Raw genomic sequence first — 13,984 nt, 5'->3', positions numbered from 1 at the left:
ACGTCATGTTATTCCTGCAGATTGAGATCATTTGTGTTTCAGTCTCGCACTAGGTAGCAACATGGATTTGGTGGATAGGGAGATGTATCTATACTTCACAATACTGATTCAGTGGTAGACTTATGGTTGTGTAAGTGTCCTATGTATGTACTTATGACCATTGGTTACAGTTCAGTCTGTAAAAAGTACTAATGACTATATGACTTCATCTTATTCGCTTGTTGTGCATGTTATTTTGTTTTCAGGTATTGACTAACTCATCAATTGATACAAACGAAATGAAAATTCCATTTGTCTTACCTGGAAATTATTATCAGGTAACAAAGAAAGTACACAGGTTTGGCACAAAATGTTTGTACATTGCTGTTTTCTCAGGTGGTAGCAGTAAAAGTTTCTGTGATTATAATGATCAGATATCCTGTCTCTCTTTACCAACCAAAATTATGAGAGTCACACTTCACACAAGCAACAGTACTAAATAAATTGTAAGGGAACACTGTGGAAACAAAAGAAAAGGAAACTGATGTGAATAGAAACATCACACTTCCCTTTTCTGCATTATTAATTTTCATATGCTTTTCGTTTCTTACATTATTCATTTTTGTATGCTTCTTTATTATAGTTGTACAGAATTAATACTCATTGACATTAAAGAGAATTTTTGTGTCCAGTTTTGAAGTAATAAGTGTTATCCCTTTTCCTGAGATGATATGCATCTGTATTTCGTGTGCTACTTGCTGTGGCCAGTTTTTTATGCACCCAAAGTTCTGCTCATTGTTATTTAGTTTTCACATTGTAGGTGAACTATTTGTTTGTGAAACTAGGTAATTGCAAAAGGCATAATGCACACCCTGCTTCTGTTGTAAGGCTGCCACATGACACACTAAAGTGAGTAGCTGCCATTTACTTAATAAGCCAAACTGTGGCTACAGCGAGCTGAGGTGACAAAAGTCTAATATTGGATCACCTATTTTTGCCCGGCACAATTAAACAACTTAATGTGGCGCGTACTTTATAAGTTGTTAGAAGTCTCCTGCAGAAGTATTGAGCCATGCTGCCTCTATAGCTGTCCATACTTGCAAAAGTATTGTGGTTTAGGAGTTTGTGCACAAACTGACCTCTTGATTAAGTTGTATAAATGTTTGGTGGGTGGCCAAATCATTTGCTCGAATTTTCCAGAATGCTCTTCAAACCAATTGTGCACAAGTGTCACTCGGTGACATGACGTAGTGTCAAGGTAACATGAAGTACATGGATGGCTGCTAATGGTCTTCAGGTAGCAGGTCATAACCATTTCCAGTCAATGATTGATTCAGTTGGACCAGAGGACATTGTCCATTCCATGTAAACACAGCCCACACCATTATGGAGCCAACAGCAGCTTCCACAGTGCCTTGTTGACAACTTGAGTCCATGGCATTGTGGGCTCCGCACCACACTCGATCCCTACTATCATCTCTTAACAACTGAAATCGGGCCTCATCAGACCAGGCCACAGTTTTCCTGTCGATTGTCTGTTGCCATAGCACATTAACACCACAGTCTGCTGCGGTGTCCTAATGTATATGTTCGTCATACGTCCCACATTCATTTCTGTGGTTATTTCACTCATTGTTGCTGACTGTTAGCACTGACAACACTATGCAAATACTACTGCTCTTGGTCGTTAAGTGAAGGCTGTCAGCCTCTGCGTTGTCTTTAGTGAGAGGTAATGCCTGAATTGGGTTTTCTTGGCTCACTCTTGACATTGTGGATCTTGGAATATTGAATTCCTTAATGATTTCTGAAATGGAATGTCCCATGCATCTAGCTCCAACTATCATTCCACATTCAAAGCCTGTTAATTCCCATCGTGCAGCCGTAACCACATTGGAAACCTTTTCACATGATTCACCTGAGTACAGTGTTAGCTCTGCCAATGTACTGCTCTTTAATACTTTGTGTACACAATACTACTGTTATTGGTATATGTGGCTATCCCTGACTCTTGTCACCTCAGTTTAGTACTCAATATTTGTTAATCACTTCAGGTCTTCGTATCTGGATCTCCTGCTTTTCACATGAAGGCATTTTGGCAGAGTGTGTAAGTGAAAACTGTAGGGTAGAAATATAGTGGAGGTTGTTTGCCACTGCCTCTACACCAACCTTAAATATCACACTCTTTTATACAAGGTGTTTGTGTTACTAAATTAATCCGGTTTGTCACATGAGCCTTACCGTATTTACTCGAATCTAAGCCGCACTTTTTTTCCGGTTTTTGTAATCCAAAAAACCACCTGTGGCTTAGAATCGAGTGCAAAGTAAGCGGACGTTCTGAAAAATGTTAGTAGGTGTCGCCACAACTAACTTCTGCTGTCAAATATATGTAGCGCAACACAGGTATGCTTTGCAGGCACAAAGATAAATACTGGCGCCAAAACCTCTGCGTCAGTAAATAAATTAAAAGAACAGGTAGAAGAATGTAAACATTATGCCAGGTATTCTTTCGTGTTTGCTGCTGCCTCATTTAAATCCTGTCTGCCTAATAAACTACGAAACTAGACCGAGAACACACGGAAGAATATACATATCATATCATGTCATGTTTATATTCATATTATTCTTATGCTCTATAGTGATACAGTCAGAAATGAAGCACGGCAACTGCCTAAATTTTTAAATCTAAGATGACTCTAATTTCTGTGCAGACTGTAATGTACTAAAGAGGCGTCTGCAAAGATTTTCTAACGGAGAAAAATTTTCGCTAAACTCTCGTTCAGAACATCTTCTATTATACGCAGCTATTATTTGGTTCTTGTTGATCATTATCAAAGAAAGCGGCAGTGTAAGTAACAACAAAAAGCAGTCTCTTGCCATTGTTTCGCTAATGAGATAATTTCTCTCTTTTTTTTATTGTAAGCGGCGGTAGTGCGCACTAAGCAAGCCACGCCGCGAGCGGCGACAGGCCGTAAACACTCGTTATCAGAATGCGACAAACAATGCACGACACAGTACAATAATGCATTTTCAGCTTAGAGTGACGTAAACAACTATAACAAAGAGAACGGCACTTATCAGATCAAAGCAAAATAAGCAATCGATTCAAACCAGACGAAGCACGTGAAAAAGGAAGGGTACCCATATAAACACGGACGGAGCGCCTGACACACAGCAATAGCTACTTGGTAAAGCTTAACTGTTGAGCTTACGACTCGAACCAAACTACTGTAGCTGTATCTTCATCCATTCGACCTCAATTTGTTTCACGTTACAATGGACCAACTTTGTTTCGATTTGGAGGGGCGGTCTAAAACTTTTGTCTCACCTTGAATTTCGAGTCTCAAATTTCAGGAGCGGCTTAGATTCGGGTAAATTTTTTTTCCTTGATTTCGAGTCTTATTTTTTAGGTGCGGCTTAGATTCGAGTGCGGCTTACATTCGAGTAAATACGGTAATAGTGTCTGTCATACGTATTGGTTTCTGTAGTGATGCCTTGAATGCATCTTCAACACCTTTGTTTACACTTCATGGCCTTTATTGGACAGCTTTACTTAATTTATAAAAACAGGTTTTCATTTTCCTTTTGGTCCGGCACATTTTTGTTCTCTTGGATCTCTATTTATTCATCTGAATAATTGTTTGTTTGACTTCCTTATCTTGTCTCTTTTGTTTTTTAAATCTTCATTGTAATTTCTAGTTCTCTCATGTAATTTCTAGTTCTCTCATGTAATTTCTAGTTCTCTCATGTAATTTCTAGTTCTCTCATGTAATTTCTAGTTCTCTCATGTAATTTCTAGTTCTCTCATGTTTACCTTGATTTCCGTAATCCATCCTATGTTGCACTTACTGTCACATAAAATCTGTTATTTTTGTGATGACTCTTTTTTTCTAGTAACCTGATCGGATGTCCAAAGATCAAAATATATTTATTCCTGATTGTGATCATTACCAGTTCCATTTCCTTGTTTTCTTCATTAGAATTTAGTCGCCAGTCCATTTTCTTGGTATCTTTTGTTTATGCGTTAGATTTCTCTGTAAGTGGAGTATTCAGTCTGTTTCTGCAGTGTAAGTTGTTTCACTTGAATATGTTATTTTTGAATGTGTATCTGCTTTGTAGCATTTTAAGTATGTGTATATTGACAGGTCTCTCTTGTTGCATGTGTTCTGTTCTGCTGTTGTCACAGTTTTGATTTCCTGTTATTCTGTTGTGGTTTTGTTTGCAAGTGTTGCATCAGTTAGTATAATTTCTGTATTTGCAAATGACATTGTTGGGTTTATTTTCTGTACTATTTCTTTAGTGATTTAACTTGATTTTCTTGAATGCTGTGGAGGAGAAGAGTAAGGTCAAATAAAATAAAAAGAAACAAACTTTAGGAGGCATGAGATATTCTGGGGCTGCAAGGGGGGAGCGAGTGTATCAGGTAGAACTAATGCCCGAGACCTTGTGTCGGTTTAAGTGAGTTTCACCAGTTTTACTAATTTTGGGTGCAGCTCAGAGTTTTATAAGAAGCCTGCTCTCTCTCTCTCTCTCTCTCTCTCTCTCTCTCTCTTTCTTTCTTTCTTTCTTTCTTTCTTTCCCAGCTTCCTAATTGGTCACTACTAAATGTGTCTACATTGCTGTGTTTAACACCCGGTTTGTGAATCACATAATATTGAAATTCACTGAGTTTCAAAGCCCACCTCATTAGATGACTTGAAGGCTCTTTTATTCGTAGTAGCCATTTTAAAGCTGCATGATCAGTAATCGCTGTGAACTTAAGTCCATAAACATACCATCTAAAATATGAAATACCCTCTAATAATGCTAACATCTCCTTTTCACTGGTAGAATAATTTTGTTCAGCCTTATTAAGCTGACGAGATGCATATGGAACTGGGTGTTCATTCCCATCAGTGATCTTCCCTAAAACCACTCCAAAGCTGTACCACATTTATCACATGACAATATGATGTACCCTATTTATCACATGACAATATGAATTCCTTTGTGAAATCTGGAAAAATCAAAACTTGATCTGAAGTTAATATATTTCTTAAATTTTGAAATGTCTGACACTCAGGTGTCCAGTTAAATGTAATACCTTTCTGCAATGATTTTGTTAGGGGTTGTGCCACTTCAGCAAACCCCCCTTCACGAATTTTCCTTAGTAATTTGCTAATCCAAGGAAATACTGTAATTGTTTAATGGTCTGAGGGACCAGAATGTCATATTTTGCTGAAGTAAGGTGTGGATCTGCCCTTAATCCATCTTGGCTTATTATATGCCCCAGGTAGTTTACTTTTGATCTTGCATAATGACACTTATCAACGGTAAGCATAAGGCAAGCCTGTCTCAACCTGTCTAATACCATCTCCAACCACTAAACATGCTCTTCCAAGGCATTCGTGAATATAATTATATCGTCGTGATACACCATGCATTTGTTTGGTTTTAAACCTCTGAGGACTCCATCTAATAAATTTTGAAATGTAGCTGGTGCATTTTTCAACCCAAAAGCCATCCTACAATTATGGTAGTGACCAGAATTTGTGGTGAGTGCTGTTTTGTATCTATATTTTTGAGGTCTATCCTCGGGGTGTACCTCACTGTGATGATATCCATTTCGTAAATCTAGGGTTGAAAAGAACTTGTATTGACCCAGATTATCTAATGTGTCAATAATACTTGGGATCGGGTACACATCTGTTACTGTTTTTTCAATTAAAAATTTGCAGTCTCAACAAAACTGCTATTTCTTTGTTCCTTTTGATGGTTTCATACCCACAGTCACGATACTTGCTGACCTTGGACTATCACTATGGTCTATAATTCCATTAGATAACTGCTGATTCACCCTTTCCTTTACTGAAGGCTGTAAATGCTTAGGTAGCAGATCCTGTTTTCTAAATACAGGCAGACTATTGTCTGTCGGTATTCTATGTCGTGTGATTGGTGTAGCATGTAACACTCCTTGTGGACTGAACAAACTGTTATACCATAGTACCACTGATTCCATTAATGCCCTGTCTTTACACAAAAGGCATTTAACATTCTCTTGCCATGTAGGTATGTCGACAGTTTTTTCTATTCTACCTTGTACCCTGCAGTCCTCAATTTCTTCATCTTTGAAAACATCAAATGTGGCTGCCATTAATCCTTTTGGAAGACTCACTTCATATCCCCCAAAATTATCCAGGCATATTGGCACCATAACCTGACCATTAATACCCCTTCTGCGTGTTATACATCTATGTAAGAAACAATGTAGCTCATCCAACATGTCATTACTTGTTAGTGGTTCTCCCAAACACACTACACCCTGTGGAATGTTACTGTCTAATACTGGTACCCAGAATAGTGTTCCTGTACCTGCTGGTACTCTTGTCATGTAGAACAACTTGTAATGCACTTATAAACAGTTTATTCAATGCCACCTTTGCAATGGGTCCATCTTGTGAGTTAGAAACATTTGCAACTGTTGTACCCAACAGAAATACTTACCATTGAGTTCAGTCATCCCATCGCCCAAGGTTGATTCTGCGTGATGCCTAACCAGAAAATCTAACTCAAGTATTGCAGTGACATCTTGTCCAACAGTTGGGAACTCTTCCATTTGCTCTTGAAACCCAAGCCATATTGTCCCGTCTAAATCAACTGCATTGCCGCCTATTGCGCACAACCTGTACCTTGGTCCTTGTAGTCTGCTCTTATCCACGAGATCCAGACTAACAACCAATGTGTGTACCCCTGCATCTACCAAAAATTCATATTATTTCCCTTTCAAACAAGCTACAAACGATTTGTCTCCAAGTGTGCATTCAATGCACTTCTATTTAATAGGAATGTTTCTCAATGGAAGGAAGATTCCTGTTATTTAACGATTTCTTCCTCCCATTATGCCCTGTTTCGTGACCAACACTCGTATGCCTTAAGACCAGTACATTGACAATTAAAACAATGCTGTTGAAAACACTGTGCTTTAAAATCATCCTTTCTTCCAAACGATAACATTCTTTGTTCGACACAAATATTTTCTGATCATTCCGAGACTTAGCAGCACTATCTATCTCTTGCAGATAATTGGCTATGTGCAGTGACTCTTCTACATTGCGTGGATTTTCCATTCTCATTGCAAGAAAATTCTGGAGAAATCCCCCTTAGGAAAACATCCAGCCCTATCCTCAGCCTTTCTCAACAAGACTGTGTCAGCATCTGGTTTGTTAGCCAGCTCATAAGTTTGGGTGCTCAACTTGTGTATCCTGTCTGAAAATGCTTACAGTCTCATTTGGCAATTGTCTCAAATTACTTAACTTTTCTCTAAAGAAACGAGTATTATTTATTTTTCTGTACTATTACCTTAAGCCATTTGCCAACTCGGTAAATGTGGTTAATTTGCTTAAAACCTCACGGTACGTGATGTATGTCTTAGCCTCACCCACCAAGTGCAATTTGCCCATCCATAGTGATGTTTGTTCAGACCAGTTGCACAAGCTGGCTGTGGATAACACTTCCTGAATAAAAATAGTGGTATCTTCCGATGTTTCGCCAGAAAAAAGCAAAATAAGACAAGCGGTTACAGAATTCATGGATGCGGAAGGTACTGCCAGTATTGATTTAACTTTACTGGTACCTGATTATGAAGGATCTCCCAGTTGGCTACGTAACTGTTGTGCTATTTACTCTTGTTGTTGTTGTTGTTGTTGTTGTTGTTGTAGTCTTCAGTCCTGCGACTGGTTTGATGCAGCTCTCCATGCTACTCTATCCTGTGCAAGCTTCTTCATCTCCCAGTTCTGTTCTTTTAATAATTTCTTGTGTTCCGTCAAAGCTGACACTGTGTATGCTGCAGAAGCTGCTCGCATTTGTGTCATATCTGTGCAGTTTCCGTGTCTATCACAGTAAGCCTTATACACTACACACAATACACACTATATTGAATGTCAAAATTTACTTATTACTCACTTCATTGGCACTCAGTGACACTTCACAAAGCTCTCTTATGCATGACCATATTGTTAGTGGGATAAACCTGTCACGAGGTGCTCTATGGCAATACAAATTACAAACTTTATAATCCACCGATACAAAATACACTTTACTGCAATTCCCTGAAAAGTAACTCTGAACTCACTGTACCATATTCCGAATGTGACCGCCACCAAAACATACTTCAGAGAGAGAAAAAGCTTCTCAGCGACATGCTCAACAGTTGTAACTGCTGGTGTTCTTTTGTACAAAACGTTTCATACAGCCTCCTGATGTAGATGCTGCAAGCGTCAGAAGCTTGACCACTTTCTGTTACCAATTTTGCAAGAGGTGACTGTTGGGAGGGCATGGTTCTGTGTCAGGAGGCAATCTCCCCGTTCACTCCTTGCCCATTTTCCTCAGAAGGATGATAGTGACCTGTGGTTTCCAGTAGGCACAGTGAAAGAAGATTCAGAATTCTTTATTTATTTCCATAAAAATATGGATAGTGCCTTGACTTATGGTTGGCATTGTCTGTCAATGCCCGCCGAGGAATGACATCATAAGTGGCCTTCAGCCAGATCACGGCAGCTGATGCTGCACCCTTCATTCTAGCTGGTTGCTGCACTGGTGGTGTGCCGTGCTGTTTGCAGTGGCACAGCTCCGTCTGTACCATGACGTTGTGGCATTGAGTGATGGCAATGCGTATATTGAACTTAACACATGCTGACTTGAGAGGTGCTCTGTCCCCTCCCACTCACCACCCTTAGTCATCATTCATTGAACCACAATGGCGGTTGCCATGTAGCCATGCAATTCTGGTGATAATGGCCTGCCGTCCAGTTAGGTCCCATTCAGTCCACTGGAAGGTCAAGAATGCTGATGTTATAATCCTGGTGGGACTGAAAGACCTACAGGTGCTCCCACCTGTGACAAACTTTGGTGCTGAACTCTGTGCCTGGTGACTATGGCGAAGTAGCCCTCTCACCCAGTAGTGGCTGTGTCCATAGCGTGGAAGAAATCTAAAACAGACTTGTGCCAGACGTCACTTTGCTGCAATAATGGAATTGAGTGCGAACATCATTTACCCTCTCGATCCATCTGACTGACTTACTTATGAGCTAAACCACTGCAGTGTTCATGGAGCAAAGTAGTAGCCAGTGTTTACCTGACATCATTCATCATGACCGCATAGGGCTTACTAATATGAAGGTATCAGCAGTTTCTCTTCTGCAGTTCTTGCTTAACGAGTTTGTTATAACATAGAACCGGTTCGTAAGAGCTCTTGGTACTATTTGTTGCAATTGCCTTAGCCTTTCTTTCATCACATAATGAAGGTGACACGACACTGTTTGGCTGCTCTGGTCCACTACATTGCACTGAATTCTGTTGCCTGGCTCGCCAGAAAAGCCGATATTGTGTTTTGCTCTGACCCGGTGTTGGTAGTAAAATGTTTTCTTTGCCACCACCTCATTTTGATATTGCCAGCAGGTGGACATTTTATGAGTCTGCCAAACAAATGTAAATGAAACTTGAATTACTACTGTCGGAAATAGTGTCAATATCTGCAGTTTATTAGTGATGATTGAAATGATTAAAAGCATTTGTTTTTCATCAGACAATGCAAATTTTCAGAAAAACTCTCTCTGCATAACAGTTCGCTCAAAATCCAGTGTGATATTCCTGTCAGTCTTACTATATTTCAAAAACCAAACTTCTGGATGATGTCCTCCATAAGAAACTATCAGGCCAAAATACATTCAGCTGCGGGTCTCAAAAATTAGTGCTACAAAAGATGCCAGTTCTGAAAAAAATACAGCAAAATTGCAGTTAGGAGTGTTTATTTCATGTTTTAAGATAAGTAATTTACAACAAAAAAAAAATAATAAAAGATAAGTAATTTACAACAAGAAAAAATAATAAAAGAAACTGCTACCCGTAAAGCTAAACCTCAAACTTAGTCGTGTTCTTTTTTCATCAGTAATTAAAAACAGAAAAGTCAGTTAAGTAGTAGAACCTTTCTCTGTTCCCTATTTGTTCTACTTGTCAAAGGGGACCTAGTTTTCAGTAAGGGGAAAACCTGTGTGGTTAATCCCCAGCAGTGGTAGAGAGCCTCCTTTCTTATCACCCTAGAAATTAACACTACCAACTTGGGTTCTGCAGAACGAAACAGAAGATTAATGAATTCCCTGGTCCAGTTGTCAAATCCCACATGAAGTATCAGTTTTCGATCTGTTGCTGTAACGAATATGGTAGAAGCATTTCTTATGTGATGAAGGAAGAAGAGGTACGGTAAGCTGGGAAGAATTACCAGTCAAAAACAGCATTTTTCCAAAATGTCGTCCATATACTGTAGTGATACTGCAGTACAAATTTGAAGTGTTAGTTAACAGTACATTCTTGGTTAACATATTAATTTATTTTTAATCCACAATTGCACTCATTATTTTAATTATTGATCGGTTTCGCCTTGCAAAGTGGGGTGCACAAAAATAGAATCAGCTTCCAGTGCAGTGAATCTGATCACTATTTGGAATTTAAATAAAATATATTGGTGCATTTTCAACGGCATATGACATTTGTAACCTAAACACGTTTTTATAGGTGGATTAAATTCCAATATTGCTGCTATACTTGCGTTCAAGAAAGGTGACACAGATTCTGTCAACGTGAAAGATATTTATTCAGTAATCGCAATCATTTACCCATTCAAATATATATTTACCTTGCCTTCCCTTTTCTGGCACGACTTCTTTAATAATTTGAGCTCTTGCTACCTCAGTTGCATCTTCATTTTCCAGAAAGACAAAATAACTATTACAACTGAGAACTTTCTTTCTCATAAATGTTATTTCATAAGTTTTCTTAAAGACTTGTCAGTTTCACCGATAAAAAGCTTGAACCTTTTTTTTATATTAAATTTCTCTAAGGCAAAATAATTTTTATTGAATCCTTCATTTTCATTTGACTCGTGCTGTCCTACATCATTGTTAAGGTGTTCAGGAGACTGAATCAGAATAATAAGGTAGGGACACTCTGCTTTCAGCTGAAGTGTTAGAAAATAGCACTGTACCATCAACTTCACTAACAATCTGTCACTCTAATGGCCTTTGTGATAACTCCTACCTTGATTATTTTCTAATGGTTGCCTTCTAGTTTTTCCTTGACGCAGTGGACCTACTGTGCAGTGCCACTAATTGTACAGTGGGACTTCTTTGCAGCCTGTGGAGGGCTGAGGGCTGTAAGAAGCTTCAAACTATATAAACTAGAACAAAATCATGTAACCACTTCTGCAGCACTTTGTAGTATTGTGTTTCTTGTATTTAACATTTGAAGCATTAGGTGACGAATCTCGTATTAACTCATATGTATGAACAGCATCTCAGTATCGAACGAATCTCGTACTAGAATATTTCAGAGTTATATTGACGTTCTTCGTGAAGTCTCTTCAACTGTTTTATGCCAACGTTTACATTGTCCCTTGTTTACTCTGTCCCTTCCAAAACAGCGTCACCGCTGACACTACAGTATAAATGCCACCTCCGTAGCAGGTGGAGAGTATTAACAGCATCATGCCTTACCAGTGTTCTGTACTCTCATCTGTTTCCCATTGTAACTGCACAAACCAAAATAAAAGCTCATACAGTGAACAATTATCTACCTAAATAATGTTTTTACATGATCATCTTTCATCCAATTGTGAGGTAGAAGTGGAACATGTTACACCACAGGCCTCGCCACTAAGATAAAAGATGTGGTGTAAAATAACTTACTTAACTAATTACAATCCTTTTATAACATCCACCTTTTGATAAATTATGATTACTAAAATTAATGTCTCATGAGACTGAATTCAGTTTTATTTCTCTACACAACAGAACGTGTATGAACACACCTCTTAAGTCAGTCATTTTTAATTAGTAATTGCTTGGTTTACCTAGAGTAAGGTGTAGCTTATGTTTCAATTTTTGGATAGTTGTTTATGGTATTCAGCTTCATTGACAGAAAAAAATATCATGTCATTTTAATATGTCCATTCTTTTTTACCTGAACTTTTTCAGATTAATAGTAAAAACTGATTCAGATGTGTGGTTGTTTTTGTTATTATAATCTAACTAGTGATTATGTCCTTTGTAATTCTACCAAATTATTGTCAACAGCCAATCAGTGCATTCTCATAAAAAAAATTCGTGGTTGATTCTGCTCTATCCTTGGTTCATTATTTTTATTCAAAGGTAATTTCATAGAGGTTATAAAAGGATTGTAATTATTGCAGACAACCTTGTAGGTGGTGCAACCACAGCTATGAGTAGTCACTTTGTGTATCAATAACTGCTTCAGCTGTATTTAGTCCTTTATTATTGGATCACTATTGTTTTCATGGCACTAAAAACCTTATCTTCAGGTGAACATCTGTATAATAATAAATCCAGAAGGAATAACAACCGTGAGACGTACACTGGTATGGCAACTTGTTTCATTGCTTATGTGCACATCTAAGCAACACAATTTAATCATTAACAATGGGTAAATATTTGTTTTGGTCTACGATGTTAATTCTATTTCCTTTATGTCAAAGAAGATCAGACATGTTCTGTTTGTATTTATATTTTCGTATCAATCTAGTGTAGGCCAGGAAGAGATTAATGTAGAATTAAAGACTACAGTATAGTGAAAGTAGTAGAAACAGCTCCAGGGAAAATGGAAAGTGAAATACCGTAACAGTTAACTTGAAAAAGTAGTTACAATAACAGAACATGTAAAAACTTTGCCTAGGTCTCCTGTTCGAGTATAGGCCCAATGCACAGTTTTAATCTAATTTCTGTTTAGGTTCCTGTGGTATTGCACAGAGAACTAAGTGTTACAATGGCAGATTCAGCTTTATGTTGTACTTTCTATTCCATTATGGGGGTGTCCGTTCCTCCAAACTAGTCAAGTATTAGTCTCATTATCTACCCCCCATGAACCATGGACCTTGCCGTTGGTGGGGAGGCTTGCGTGCCTCAGCAATACAGGTAGCCATACCGTATATGCAATCACAACGGAGGGGTATCTGTTGAGAGGCCAGACGAACAGGTGGTTCCTGAAGAGGGGCAGCAGCCTTTTCAGTAGTTGCAGGGGCAACAGTCTGGATTATTGATTAATCTGGCCTTGTAACACTAACCAAAATGGCCTTGCTGTGCTGGTACTGCCAACAGCTGACAGCAAGGGGAAGCTACAGCCGTAATTTTTCCCAAGGGCATGCAGCTTTACTGTATGGTTAAATGATGATGGCGTCCTCTTGGGTAAAATATTCCGGAGGTAAAATAGTCCCCCATTCGAATCTCCAGGTGGGGACTACTCAAGAGGACGTCGTTATCAGGAGAAAGAAAACTGGCGTTCTACGGATTGGAGCGTGGAATGTCAGATCCCTTAATCGGGCAGGTAGGTTAGAAAATTGAAAAAGGGAAATGGATAGGTTAAAGTTAGATATAGTGGGAATTAGTGAAGTTTCGTGGCAGAATGAACAAGACTTCTGCTCTGGTGAATACAGAGTTATAAATAAAAAATTATAATGCGTGAAGAGTTTGACAGAGCACTGAAAGACCTAAGGCGAAACAAGGCCCCAGGAGTAGCCTGACGAAACTCTACCAACTGGTGAACAAGGTGTATGAGACGGGTGAAATACCGTCAGACTTCAAGAAGAATATAATAATTCCAATCCCAAAGACAGCAGGTGATGACAGATGTGAAAATTACCGAACTATCAGTTTAATAAGCCACAGCTGCAAAATATTAACACGAATTCTTTACAGACGAATGGAAAAACTGGTAGAAGCCGACCTTGGGGAAGACCAGTTTGGATTCCGTAGAAATGTTGGAACACATTAGGCAATACTGACCCTACAACTTTCTTAGAAAATAGGTTAAGGAAAGGCAAACCTACATTTCTAGCATTTGTAGACTTAGAGGAAGCCTTTGACAATGTTGACGGGAGTACTCTGTTTCAAATTCTGTAGGTGGCAGGGGTAAAATACAGGGAGTGAAAGGCCATTTACAATTTGTACAGAAAACATATGGCAGT

General features: G+C 38.7%; 1 protein-coding gene across 1 annotated transcript in view; it reads left to right on the top strand.

Annotated features, from left to right (window-relative positions):
• The window catches only part of LOC126253142 (BUB3-interacting and GLEBS motif-containing protein ZNF207), a 73,173-nt gene that overhangs the window by 15,483 nt on the left and 43,706 nt on the right, over nt 1-13,984 (top strand). The gene's annotated exons all lie outside the window — the stretch shown is intronic.

This window comes from Schistocerca nitens, chromosome 4 (assembly GCF_023898315.1).
Source record: "Schistocerca nitens isolate TAMUIC-IGC-003100 chromosome 4, iqSchNite1.1, whole genome shotgun sequence".
Lineage (NCBI taxonomy): Eukaryota > Metazoa > Arthropoda > Insecta > Orthoptera > Acrididae > Schistocerca > Schistocerca nitens.
This window is presented reverse-complemented; position numbering and strand designations above follow the sequence as displayed.